The sequence below is a fragment of the Triplophysa dalaica genome, chromosome 11 (genome assembly GCF_015846415.1).
Source record: "Triplophysa dalaica isolate WHDGS20190420 chromosome 11, ASM1584641v1, whole genome shotgun sequence".
NCBI classification, from domain to species: domain Eukaryota; kingdom Metazoa; phylum Chordata; class Actinopteri; order Cypriniformes; family Nemacheilidae; genus Triplophysa; species Triplophysa dalaica.
In genome coordinates, this window is record NC_079552.1 from 1700315 (window position 1) to 1714111 (window position 13797).

Consider the following 13797-nt stretch of genomic DNA (forward strand, 5'->3'; position numbering starts at 1 on the left):
TTTACAAGTGAAGCTCCAATAACATAGTTGTAAATAGTTACGTCATGTCAAAGGTTAAAAGAAAAGAAATGACACAGTCATTTGACAGCGACACAGTTTTTTGACCCTGTAACACTTTGGTCTTTTCTGTTAATTTTGTTAATAAACATTCCAAAGAAAGATATTGGAAGAGACTGAATATGATTCGAGTTCAAAAAACGCTCTGACGTCAAGAAGGGTGAAGTACTGAAGAGAATTAGACTGATTGTCACCACATTTAGATTCTGCTAACACTTTAGATTCTGAGTATATTCATAGTATTCTGTAATATAGTACCACATTTAATATACTTTTAAATGAATTAATTTAATGAATTGAATAAAATTGATGAAGCATCTGAACTAACATGCTGTTTCAATTCCTGAGTTACTTGTTGAGCATCTGAAAAGCAAACGTTGTATTTTTCCAGTCCCTTATTGTCTTTAGATTTGAGATGATTTGCAGAGGTCAGTGTTTGAGACCACAGCACAGAAACTCTGTTGTTTCTCAGAAAATATCCTCAAATGCCGCTGGAGAACCACCAGCCGCAAATCCTCCACTTGGCCTCAGTATTGCTGAATGGGCAAGAAAATAAAAGAGAGAGAGAGAGAGAGAGAGAGAGGGGGAATGGTGCCATGCAAATTAAATGCAGATTCTGGCTGTATGCTTTTTTTGGTGTGTAATAAGAGGAAAAAAGCAAATGAAAAAAATGAAGAGAAATAAACGGAAAGAAATTGGCAGAAATGTTTGTTTCAGTTGGCTGAGAGAAGCTGTGTTACAGTCGGATCATTATACTGGAATCCTGAGCGAGAGAGAGAGACTAACAACTTTCTGACGCCTCTCTCTTCGTCTCTTCTCTTTTTTTTCTTTGTACCCAGGTCTGGAGGGAATTTAAAGATAATTTGAATTCACTCACGAAACCCCAAACATCCATATGCCCAGACGTAAAGGTTCAGGGGGTCTGTGGCACTATAGCATCTGGAAGTTTGGGGTTTTGATGGTTATGACAGTGGCCGCCACTGCTAGGCCTAAAAAATGAATAATAAGTGATGCTGAAGACAGGAGGAAAGGATCTGTGTGTTTAATATTATGATGTGTTTGTGCAGTACAGTATAGAATCCAGGTTGGCTGTAAATCAAGAATGAAGAATTTGAGGATTAAACCACTTACTAATAGAAGCCATTGGATGACACAGTGTCAGGAGTCTGAAGTGTCTCAACATTTAAATAAAGTAAGTTGAAACAAAAGAGACATTTTTGACAAAGTGAAATGTTTTTAAGATCTTTAAAGATCAGGTATCACACGTAGTTTCTGCCGATCTCATATTAATCTTGAGTACCCATAGAGAAGTGTTGCATACGTCGTATCTTCAAAGAGTGTTTAGTTTGATCACATTTATAAAAGAGCTGTACGATTATTTCCGGAAAAACAGGAGCTGCTGGAGACGGGCGGTGGGACGGAACTACAGCACACAACACATCATCACATTAATCCCTTCATGTTTTCTACATTATGCACGTTGGCAACAATTGCCAACAAAACCCAGATGTATGACTTAATTTTTACTTACCACATGCGGTTCATGTCTGCAATCTATTAGCACTGGGACCGAGCCATCTATCTCCAACGTTCTCCAAATCCAGCGTTATATCCACCGTATATATAAAATCCATCACTGATAATGATAACTGATAAGACAAACTTTTCTTTCGCCCAATAAAAGCGATAGGATCTCTGTTACAAAACCAGAATCCAGACTTAAAAAAAAACTTTCCGAAACAAGTTGGAGTGCTGGGGGAGTTTATCAAGCACAGAAATACTACGTCCTGCGTCCAACTCGATTTTAACAAGTTGACCATGTTAAGCATGAGAGAGAGGCACGTTTAACAATGTAAAGAAGTCAGAATGCATGACATGGCATGTTAGCTCCACTTTAACTTAAGAGGAGATGCTTGAGATAACTGAAGGCGGCAGATGACATGAGCATGTCTCCATTTGCTCTCTATTATAGTAACCTTAGTAACCTTGTTGGGTTGAGAAAGTAAAAATGGAGAGTAAAGTAAATCCTTCCCCCATTTCACAATAGAGTGATTTCAACAGTTTTGTTGGAAATTTCAGATTTAACATCACTTGTGCATCAGCATGTAAAGTAACCTGCAGTTTTATAAATTAACGAGAGGCAAACGTTACAGATTGTTATTTAAAATTAAATAAAAATGGATAAAAATGTAATCATGGGCAGTAATCGATTTCAACACAAAGACTTTATTCTTCTAATATACAATTCAATGGTGTTTGCTGTAGTTCAGTATATGTTTGTCATAAAAGGTTTTATGATTTTTTGTTGTCGCTCACAGTTTTTCTTTGACACTTGCAAGATGATTCTTGGACTTTTTCTTTAAAAGTCAATCCAAAGTAACATTATCCAATAATGTGAGCACGATCATCTTCCAGATGTGTGTGAAAGAGGGGAGATTAGCTCATCTTCTCCCAGGTTCAGCCAAACACTCACCTAATAGAGTTTAAATGGATGTGCGGTGTGAATCCTTTTGGAAAGTGTGTAAACCCACCGTATGAGCTCTAGACTCTTCATCTAGACGTCGCCCATGTCTCTTTCTTTTGTCTGACCACATTACCGTAACCAAAGAATCTGTTTTAGCATACCCTGAATTGTGTGTTCTTTTGCTGGCCAGACAGAGAGTTGGACTCCAGAGGAGGACCGGCATTAAAGGGAAGTAGATGTGCTATGACAGTTACTTTTTCGTTTAAAGAAGGTTAAGATGTAGATCGGCACCCAGGCCAACTCTCACCCCGTGATCCGCCTAAATGCATGAAAATGAGGACAGAAAACGTTGTTTACCCACCCAAGACGAATCGCTTCAGAACACTGGACGGCACCAACAGGGGCGTTTGCCTCCGTGTGCCAAGAAGCCTGTAGCACCAGCTCAACTCCATTCAACTGTCTGTTTGCCATAGAAAGCACATTTGCATGCTATATTCTTCCTATTGAACGCTGCTTTGAGACAGACAGTGTGATGGAGCCGCCGGTTTTGTCTTGGTCTTGACACACAGCGCAAGAGAACCCGCAATGTGGCCAGTCGACAGAACATTGACATCTGAGGTTTTTGAAAGCTAAATTATGCGTTGTAATGTGCAATCACGACGATAGGGTGTAAAGGCGTTGCTAAGGTGATGATGCTTACAGTGTTTATTTTGAGTTCGGTTTTGTTTATTTGTTTCTTGTGATATTTGGATCACACAGGATGGTAACACACACAACCTTACAAATACAAGACAATAATGGGAAATCGTAATTTCAAGTAAACTTTTTGAATTGAATTAAAACAAAATGTGTCATTGAAACTATGGTGTTGTCAAGGAACCCATCCTCACTGATGCTTCATGTTGGCGGAGATGTAATGTGGGTTCTGTGTCGGGGTCAGAGTGAACTAGGATGGCATGTTCTCGCTTGATTATTTGTTGGCCTTATGACCCGATAATGCTTTCGCTTCATTGCAGTATGATTGACAGCTTGTCATATCACGACAGTGTGGAGATGAGCGACTGTGGTGTTTTAGAATAGAGCTGTCACTCCGTTTGAGTGACGGACACACAGTCCGTGGGAACCGGAGGGCAGGGGGGCTTCTGGTTGGACAGGCCGTGATGGCTGGAGCGTATGGGGGCGGGGGTGAATAAATATGTTTGTCACTTTACCGAGCCTGTGGTGTCCAAGACAGGAAACACATTGATGGATGAATGAGAGATGATGGCAATGAGAAGAAATGAGGGGTTAGTTTATGGGATGGGATCTTATCAGATGTGTGATATGCCAGGAGCCTCATGCTGACTGCCGGTCCACAGATTCCAGATCCATCACAGATGAAATCACTTCAAACACTTTTGATTGTTTCTCCTCTCCATCAATGAAATGAAAACGATGATGAAAAGGTTCTTAGAGATCTCACACGTGTCTCGTATAGAGTCTCATGGGGTCTCAATAGTCATTTTAATATCAACGGATATCTGATGTTTAATATGAAATGATGTCTCATCTGATCCTTTTAAGACCAAGAGATATATCTAAAACACATTGGTGTCTATTTTTGTTTCTCATGGCAAATTGAAAAAGACATCTGAAGCAGAGAGAGCGCTTCGATGACCACGAACTGAGATTATATTCTGTGCTAATAATCTTTATAATATTCTAAAATCAATTCTTATATCACTAATATCACTCTAACTCTTGATATTAAAGCATCATTATACTCAACAATTACGGTTTATTTTATTGCAAAGAAAAGATTATTATATTAATGTTGATCATTTGCATTTGTTGGTTTAATCTGAAGTCACTTTTAGCCTTAACGTGTCTTTAGGTCTGGAAAGATGTTTACTTTTCCAACGAGATGTTGGTAATGTAAAAGTAATATTGTCTGTATACGTACGAAGCGACTCTTTCATTTTTGATGCAGAAGTAACAACAGTCACAAGCTGGTCTTAAAGAGATAGTTCACCTAAAATAAAAATGAATTCATCATTTATTCTTCGTCATCTCATTTCAAACCTGTATGCGTTTCTTTCCTCTCCAGAAGACAAAAGAAGATATTTTGAAGAATGTTTGTAACCATCAACATCGAATACCATTGACTTCCATGGTATGGACACAAAACCACTGAACCACTGTGTTCCACAGAAGAGGATAAATAAATGATGTCATTTTTTGGTGTATTTTGGGGTGAGGTTTTTCCTTTGTGTCTGGTGCAGATGGTTGACCGGTGAAGCCTCGCTGCTTAAGCTCATTTAGAGATCTTTTGTGGACCCCACCATCACACCCAAACACAACATATGCTTCTCTTTCAGCAGGGGTGAGATTTCTACGCTCCGCTGGCTGGGAAAGAGAAACGGATCACGTCAGGTCTGGACTTAAAGTCACTAATCAGATCTCTGTCGTCATAGTTTCTCTCATCTGATAAGAAGAACATTTAAAACAAAAAGTGTCACCACATGGCTTTGCGGTGATTATCAACAGCAGTGATCTATTAAGACAACGTGTTTTTACTGGCGTTGGTTTTCTGGCCTCATTTTAACTCAAAATCTTTGCATCACAACTCAAGTGTAGAGTTTGAAGACGTTATGGAATATATAAAGTATTTGCTTCTTGTTTAGAAATGTTACCAAATTGCATTTCAATGTGAAAAAATCAAGTAAATAAAAAGTTGAAAAAATGTGTCCTTACTTTAGCCCGACATTAAACTTATGATTGACAAATTATGTCATTTTGATACACGTCTTTTTGCAGATAACTGACCAGTTTGGGGCAAACTACTCTGAAAAAGTAATATATTACTAGTTACCAATTACATATTCAATAGTGTAATCAGATTACTGTACAAGTTTCTCACTCCAAAAAGTATTTAATTACTAATTACTTTCTATATCATCAACTTTGATTAGTTAAGTGATTCAAGCTTAGACATGAAACAACTCTTAATTTATTCAAATAACATATATAACTACATAAAGTGGTATTATTAACTGACCAAAGAATTACAATCGTGAGAATTATACATAAAAACATGCATTTTAAAGTTTTATTTTGATGTCAATTATACTATTGCCCACACATACATTACACAAAGTATTTTGTGGAATTACATCAGAAGTCTCTTACTTTACTTTTTCAAAGGAAAATCAATAACATTACAGTAACTTATTACCTTTAGTTACACCCAACAGACAAATATTAACCGAAGTAGAACAAAAAAAGTATTTGGTTCAACAACCAAAAAAACTTTCTCCAAAAACTCGAAGTTTGGACATTTTTGGTCACTTTTGTTAAACTGGACTTGAATTTGTATAAACGTTATATAAAGCACATTTATGCAGTGAAAGAAAGTTCTCAGGTTTTCTTTGTATTGATATCATTCAGCGTCTAGCGTCATGTCAGAGTGGGCTGTCGCTGGCGTCCCCCCGTTCGCTTTTCACCGGTTAAATTCTGTGGAAATTAGACAGTGCTGCCAAACTGAATGTTTTCCCCCCGGCCGTGGAGAGGAGTGCAGATCAGGCACATTCCAGGGGAAAGCTGTGTAAATCCCTCCATGTGATTTGCTGGAGGACCTCCTGACCTCAGCCATACATTAGCAGATTAGGCGGGTGGACGGCACACACAGAGAGCCGGAGACCGCGGGGCCTCTGCTATTCACAGCACAGTTAACACAAGACCCCAGTGACACATCCGCCGTCTCAACACAACGTTCACTGGTCTTCAGCTCATGTATGTGTGAAGCGTGAGGGAAAGAGCAACCGTGTTTCCGAGTTGAAAAATTTGCAGAGAGTCTGTGTTTGTGCTTTTGGATTATTGAAATAAAAGCGATGCCGTTTCTGCTTTTAAATGTTTTATTTTATATTTCAGATGAACTGCATGACACAGGTTCACAATTCACTCCTGCAATTTGACACAAGAAAATATAAACAAGATCAAAAACTGTGAAGCGAGTTCTTATTTTGTCACATTATAAAGACCAATTTATTTATTTTTGTTTTGCAATGACACACTCTTCAGATGGTTGCTGGTGTCGGCTCTTATTCTATCAGACGTGTCTCTCTTGGCTGTTTTTAAAGGTTTGAAGCTGTTGAATCACGACGGCTGGTTGGATTGTTTTCCCAGTGACTCCCGGATCTTCGCCCCATTGTGGTTCCGACACCCTGCAACCTTTAATCCGCTGGGGCTTAGCTTCCCTCAAACACCGGCTGTAGATATCCAGATTCATTTCCCCTCATTCCTGATGTGATGAGAGTTCTCCATGAGATTAAGGCAAAGAGTTTGTTATCATACTTTCATCGTTGAGGTTTTATTGAATTATAATGCTCAAGCTCACTTGACGTGATGTGTACATACGTTATAAAAATAATGCACCTATTCTGTGACACGGTAGTTTATCAATCTTTCATAGAAATAAAAATGTGTCTTGAACATCGGCTTTGTTTCTCAATGAGAATAGAGTCAAATGTTCCAGCAAACATCTCAACGATGGCAGTTGTCTCACACTTGACTATTTTTATTTCCCTCAAAGGGTTTTTGTAGAAATGAGTCTCGTGAGGGCAATAACACAAAGGTTTATGACAATACTTATCGGCTTTCATTCTTATGATTATCATCTGATATGAAACTCTTTACATAAATATTGAGCGACGGTCCTGATGTTCACAGATTGGTGGTCTCGCCGAGAGCTCTGCCCACCCTTTGTGAGCAAAACACATGGAGCAACACTTCAGACAGACTCACACACCGCAGGAACACATGAGCCAATGATCAGTCAAGCTGGCACACAGATGGACCCATCGCACACACACATCACAACACATCATATTGTTTGAGTCCTGCAGGGGTTCAGAGATGCGATAGAAACACAAGATCGTTTATTCCAACTTTATATTACAAGTTCATGAATCCATCGAAGATTGTCCATCGACAGATCTCAAGTAGTCGTGTTTTGTTCTTCTGTTGGAAACATACACGAGCTGTTTTCTTGCTCAGGAGTTGTGCGATTTCATTGAACTTTAGGGTTCAAATAGAAACTCTTAAAGGGACAGAACGCTTATAAATTAAAAAATGTTGTATTTTTTATTTTTGCACCAAAAGAAAGTGCAAAAGTGAGCCACGCTCTTAAAAATCTTTTAGTCAAAGGTTCTTTAAAGAATCATCTCTTTCTTCCTTTTTTTAAAATCCGAAGAACATTTTTTAGCTACAAAGAACCTTTTGTGAAACAAAAAGGTTCTTCGGATGATCTTTATGGAACCAAAAGATTCTTCGATGGCATCAACAAACCGTTTGAAGGACCTTTTTTTAAGAGTGTTGATTGCAGTTATCGCTTCTGTTATCTAGAATTACCCTTAAAGAATTGTTGACTGGCAATATTGCATGAAATATTTTTCCTAAAGTGAAATATCAAACCAGTTTGATGGCAAAATGTATTTTTTAAGCTATTAGAAGAAAATATGCTTTTATCATCATGGTTTGTGTGTTCAAATCTCAGTTTCATGCCAAAATTAAACTTAAACAGAGAAACAAATGTCACAGTGCAGTTAAAGTTTAAAAGTCATTAAAATATATTTTATAAAGAGCAGAACATCCTAAGATTTCTGTATCTGATCTGTTTTTTTATGTGAGGCGTGTGAGGGGGTGACATGTTTCTCAAGCATCCGTGTGTGAAGAGCGCTCTGCTTGAGTTCTTTCCACCCTCCTCCCGTTTCGGAGGTGAGGACATCTCGACACTTTTATGGCTTTAAATCCGTCCACTAATGTAAAACAAACATCAGATCAATCTTCTCTGTCTTATCAAACACACCAATTTGTTCCCCATTTGGTATAGAGAGAGCAGAGATTTTCACACTCACACATCCACATGATTCTATATAGAGTAATGGAGTCAGATATACAGTATGAAAATAACATGATACTTTGAAAACATCTTTAGATAGCTCTTGAAAGGGATACTTCACCCAAAAATGAAAATTCTGTCATCGTTTACACACCTTCGAGTTGTTCCAAATCTGTATAAATGTCTTTGTTCTGATAAAAACAGAGAAAGATATTTGGAAGAATGCTCATAAGACAGACATTGCCCCATCGACTCCTGTAGTAGGAAAAAAAGTTGTTAAAAGTGCCCCAGAACTGTTTGGTGTCCTACATTCTTCAAAATCTCTTTATTTGTGTTCAAGTATTTTTCCTGAGAGTCAATGGGGGGAAAGATTTGTTTGGTTATAAGCATTCTTCCAAATATCTTTCTCTGTGTTCAGATTTGAAACAACTATGTCTACACATGGTGTATATCAAAAGTACCATGAGGCCAAAATAAATATAATAGTTATTCTCTCTCTCTCTCTCTCTCTCTCTCTCTCTCGGTCTGTCTCAGAACAGTGAATCTTTGGTGACCCACTGGTGTGAGCAGTTGTATGTTGTCACAGTAAATTACTTTGACAGACTGGAGGAGTGATAGCTCTTGCTGGGTGGGAATATGGGTGGGTGTGTGTGTGTCTTGGGTTTGATTCTGTGCCCTTCACAGAACAATGATGCCCACAATCTCTTCTCTCTGTAGGGGTTTATTGTTTCCTTTAAATCAAACACAACCAAGATCTGGATTCATCTTAACCCGATGTCGAATACTTCCCCTATTCCCAGAGCTAAAATATAAAGTCTGAAGGCCAGTTTATCAATCATCATTGGATGAAGAAAGATCTGATAAACCTGAGCATCCTGGCCATTATTTTAAAATAAAGAGGACATTGGCAAGGCACAGTTCTTGAAAGCTTCGTTTCATAAAGAGCCTTTGACATCCAACCTTTCTGTTGCACAAAATATATATATATATGTGAGAAAAAAAATTGATTCTTCGGTGAACAAAAAAATAAAGAAGCCTGTATTGAACTTGTGAACAACATGCACTAAAATATCAACAGAATATATTTTTTGGTTTTATAATCTCATCGTTTAATGTTTCATAAATGTTACAATTCATTTAGATTTAAAATACATTTCATTCTCTATCTTGGCATATTCAGACAATTTTTTTGACAATATTTGTAACTAAATTCTTGCATTTGTTATACAGAGTAAATTGAGTTCCGCAGAGATGACATGTCTTTGTATGCAACCACCGGAATAAGTTCCATCGCCCTGAAGTCTGTGGGTATTTCGTCTTGGTTTTTGGTAAATTGCTTCTAAATATTTTCACGTTTGATTCTATGACATAAAATACAGTTCATGATTTTTTAAACGTTTATTGAGTCTTTAAAACGGAGGTTGCCAACAAGTTGCTAAAAGCGACTACTTCCTTTGGCGGGGACGTCACACGTCATTGCGCATATAAAGCTCACTAATAATGCAACATGGGCACACAACTCTTTAAACCTAGACACGTATTCATTCACAGAGTAATATCTTACCAGGGAACACATTTTAATAAAGTTTGAGAAAGTTGTCCGAGGTTTGGTGGGGGTGACGTCCATATCGAGCGATCGAAGGGTTGTCTGTTTATAGCGTTGTGTTACCTTTTTACTTCTGCCGATTGTATTTAGGCTAAAAAATAGCAAACATTGTGTTAATCGGTAAAGATGATCTTGATTGACAAAACATGTAAACATCATGAACATTTGTTTCTCACGGTCTTCAAAAAGTCGAGGGAGGTCGAGGGAACTACTGCTGTGCTAACTTTCGGGCTGCCCAACAAAAATAGGCCTACGTCATCTCTGAGCCTCTAGACTAAGATGAAAAATATAAAACTGTCATACAGACAAAGCTCAGTTTTGATGCTTCTTTTGTTTCTAAATATACCTCATCTGGTCATTCATGTCTATTTCTGTCAGATCGTGTTCCCTGAGGCACTTTAAGAGCATCAGCATGTTCAAAGCAGACTATAATTTTTTTCTAGCCGATAAAGTCGTTAAATATATATTTTTTCTAAATTCTTTCAAATTTTCTTGCATAAATATTTCATGAGAACCTGAGGGCATCATGGCAAGAATTTCCTGCGCCGACAACACTGAGAGGTTTGAGCAGACTCAGAGCAGGTTTGATGTTGCCACATCAGGTGTAGCCAGCTGTAGATCTACTTTTGCTTCACAGTTACGCAATCGAGTGATTAAACAGGAGGAAAGCAAGAGACAACAATGTAAATCTGTCATTCTATCACCTGCAGACTTGCATGTCGTGACCTGACGCTCGGCTCAACCCAAACCTGCTCACAGACGCCTTTTATTAACCTCTGAGGCCACCTGACAGCTAATGTGAGCTCTCTCTGAAATTCAGCAACCGATTTAAAATAGAACTTTAAAATAGAACTTTGTAAATACGTCTGAAAAACGTAGATGTGAAAACATGGTTACAAGTTTCAAGGCTTTAATATAAAAAGCTTAAAAAATTAAATGCGTTTGAAATGTGTTATAAATCTAAGGTTTCAAATGTTTGTTGGGTGACTTATACACACCAGGACTGCAAAAAAGAATTTTGACTTTTCTAAATTTCCAACAGAACCATCTAAATGACATGTTTTGTAAAATTTATGCTTAACAGTTTATGCCTCAAACAAGATAAAAGGTGTTTGCCAATTCGATAAGATTAATGATATCCACTCCGCTCCGAAACGTAAAAATAACATTTATTTTCTATACACACCATTTTCCCGCACAGCTTTTTCTTATTTTATGCAAAAAGATTTTGTGATTTCTCCGAAACCAAGAAATTTTTCTTCTTAAGGGGACAGTTCACCCTAAAATAAAAAAAGAGTTTTGACTGACATGTGGGTGAATAAATGATGACAGAGGACGATGACATGATTATTTTCGGGTGAAACCTTCAAGAAAAATATATCTTGTCTTAAAAATGTTTAGATAATTGTTCTGAAACACTAAAGAATATGATTTTACATCATTCTGAAAAAAAAATCTTTAAGGACATCTATTTCCTCTTTATTGTTCCACTCCTCTCAGAAGAATCTCTTATGAGTGCAGATGAAATGATGGCTGGCTCTTTCTGCACATCTGAATGAGTTGCTGTGGGGGAGTTTTGTTTTATTTAAACCTGCACACAAACGGAAAAGTTGAGAGACGTCTGTAACCGTCTGACACCCTGTGCACTATTTCTGAAGGAAACTGCTGTGTGTAGTGTGAAGTGTAAACATGAAGGTTATATTTCTAAATCATGATATTAAAGCACACTAACAGTCAAACGTTTGGAGACGTATAAGAATAATACACAGACGAGAAAACGAAATAATTATGAAGCCACCAAAGCGTTATTTTTAACTATTATATTTTGTCTCCTTCACAGTCTGGACGTTCTCTCATCGTGATACTTTTAAACACGTTGAAGGAGTTTACACTAATGTTGGGGAATCTGTTCAAACTACTCATTTAAAACCACAACAAAAGGTAAGAAATAATACATTTACATACATTTAAACATCTACAAAAAGTTTGAGCGTGAGGACGTGTATCCTCTTTGTAGTGATGGGAAGTGAAAGTATTGTGTCCATCCCCCCGGTGAGATGAAGCCAGGTGCTGTCACAATACAATCCATTTCTTTGTCAACACGTCTGAAGAGGTTCATTACAAGCGTGTTGTTCAGCGCTGTCCTCCTCTTCTAGTCTACCTCATGTTCTCTGGTAATATACAGACACTTCTCAAAACCTTTATGAGTCTCAGACGTGAAAGCATCTGAGAACACTTGAGTGCAGCTTCATTCATAAAAGACCCAGAGAGGACTTCAAGAGGTCTCTTTAAAATCTCAGTTATTTCTGCCAGACATTAATGAGAATAAATGGAAAGCAAATGGAAATGTTTGCTTTAATCTCCTCTGTGTTTTAAAAATGTCAGAAATCTCAAAAATGTCTCAATAGAGTTTGAGAAGAGATGTAAACAATGTCTGAGCACAGATTCGTCTCATCTGCAATCAAAAGTCAATATAATTGAAGATCTCAATATGAACTCTTCTGAACATATGAACATTTCTCATCACATTTACTCAAATCCATATTATTTGACCTCTACCATCTACATTCATTTCAAACAAAGAGAGTGTTTCAACAATTACACTCTCTTTTGATTTTGTTTTCATTTTTATCTAAATTAAACATAAGAGACTCAGTCAATCCTCAAATGCAACACAACTCCATCAAATCTCAACAGTCTGCACTCACATCTCTATTTCAGCACTCTTAAAAAAGATGCTTCAAAGGGTTCTTTGACGCCATAAACAACATTTTGGTTCCACAGAGAAACTTTAACATCTGAAGAACCTTTCTGTTCTACAAAAGGTTCTTTGCTGTGAAAAAAAGGTTCTTTGATACTTAAAATGTGAGAAAGAGACGGTTCTTTGACCGAATGGTTCTTTGTGGAGCAAAAAATGGTATCGCTGTGAAGAACCTTCTAAGCACCTTTATTTTTAAAATGGTAGAGAATGTGAGAGAGATTTTAAATAGAAGTCAACAAAGTATGTTTAGCAATAATGGTCAGTAATGATGATTGATAAACTGGCCTTCAGACTTTATATTTTAGCTTTGGGAATAGGGGAAGTATTGGACATCGGGTTAAGATGAATCCAGATCTTGGTTGTGTTTGATTTAAAGAAAACAGTCATGTTTCCATATCAATATGTGACTTTGTGTTGGGTTGTCACAATAGAGACATGAGACATGTCACAGAAAGAGTTCATCAAGACGGTCTCCGCTGACTCATAACTCCAGAGTTATTTCTAACGACACATGGGGAGGGATTTGGGTTTGCGGAGGGGCCTGTTAGTGACAGATTTAGTGCTAAAGTTTAACTTGTTTCCTGCTTGTCCAGACAGAACAGACTCACGCATGTGTTCACTCAGCACAAATGCTTAACTTGCGGTTACAATTATTAGCACTGCACTTCTTTCTTAATATGATTTGTGTTTATGTTTTCTAGTAAGTAAACTATGCAAGCTAGTGGCCTGAATAGATCACATTTGCTGCATCCCAATTCGCCTTCGTATTCTATGCAATAAAAGTATGTACTGTTTTTGTTAGGGAAAAGTGTATACATTTTAGTGTGAAGCAAAACAATAACATAGTAACAGGAAACGGAAGTGAACGTCGTTGCCTAGACAACATTGTGGCCATTAACTGTCACACACATCAAAATACACCTCTTCTTTACATTAAAGTATTTATTCATTCATCGTTTAATATGTGATGTTAACTCTATAATAATTTTTTTAAATTTATTGACGCATCAGTTATTTTCTTGATTACTAAA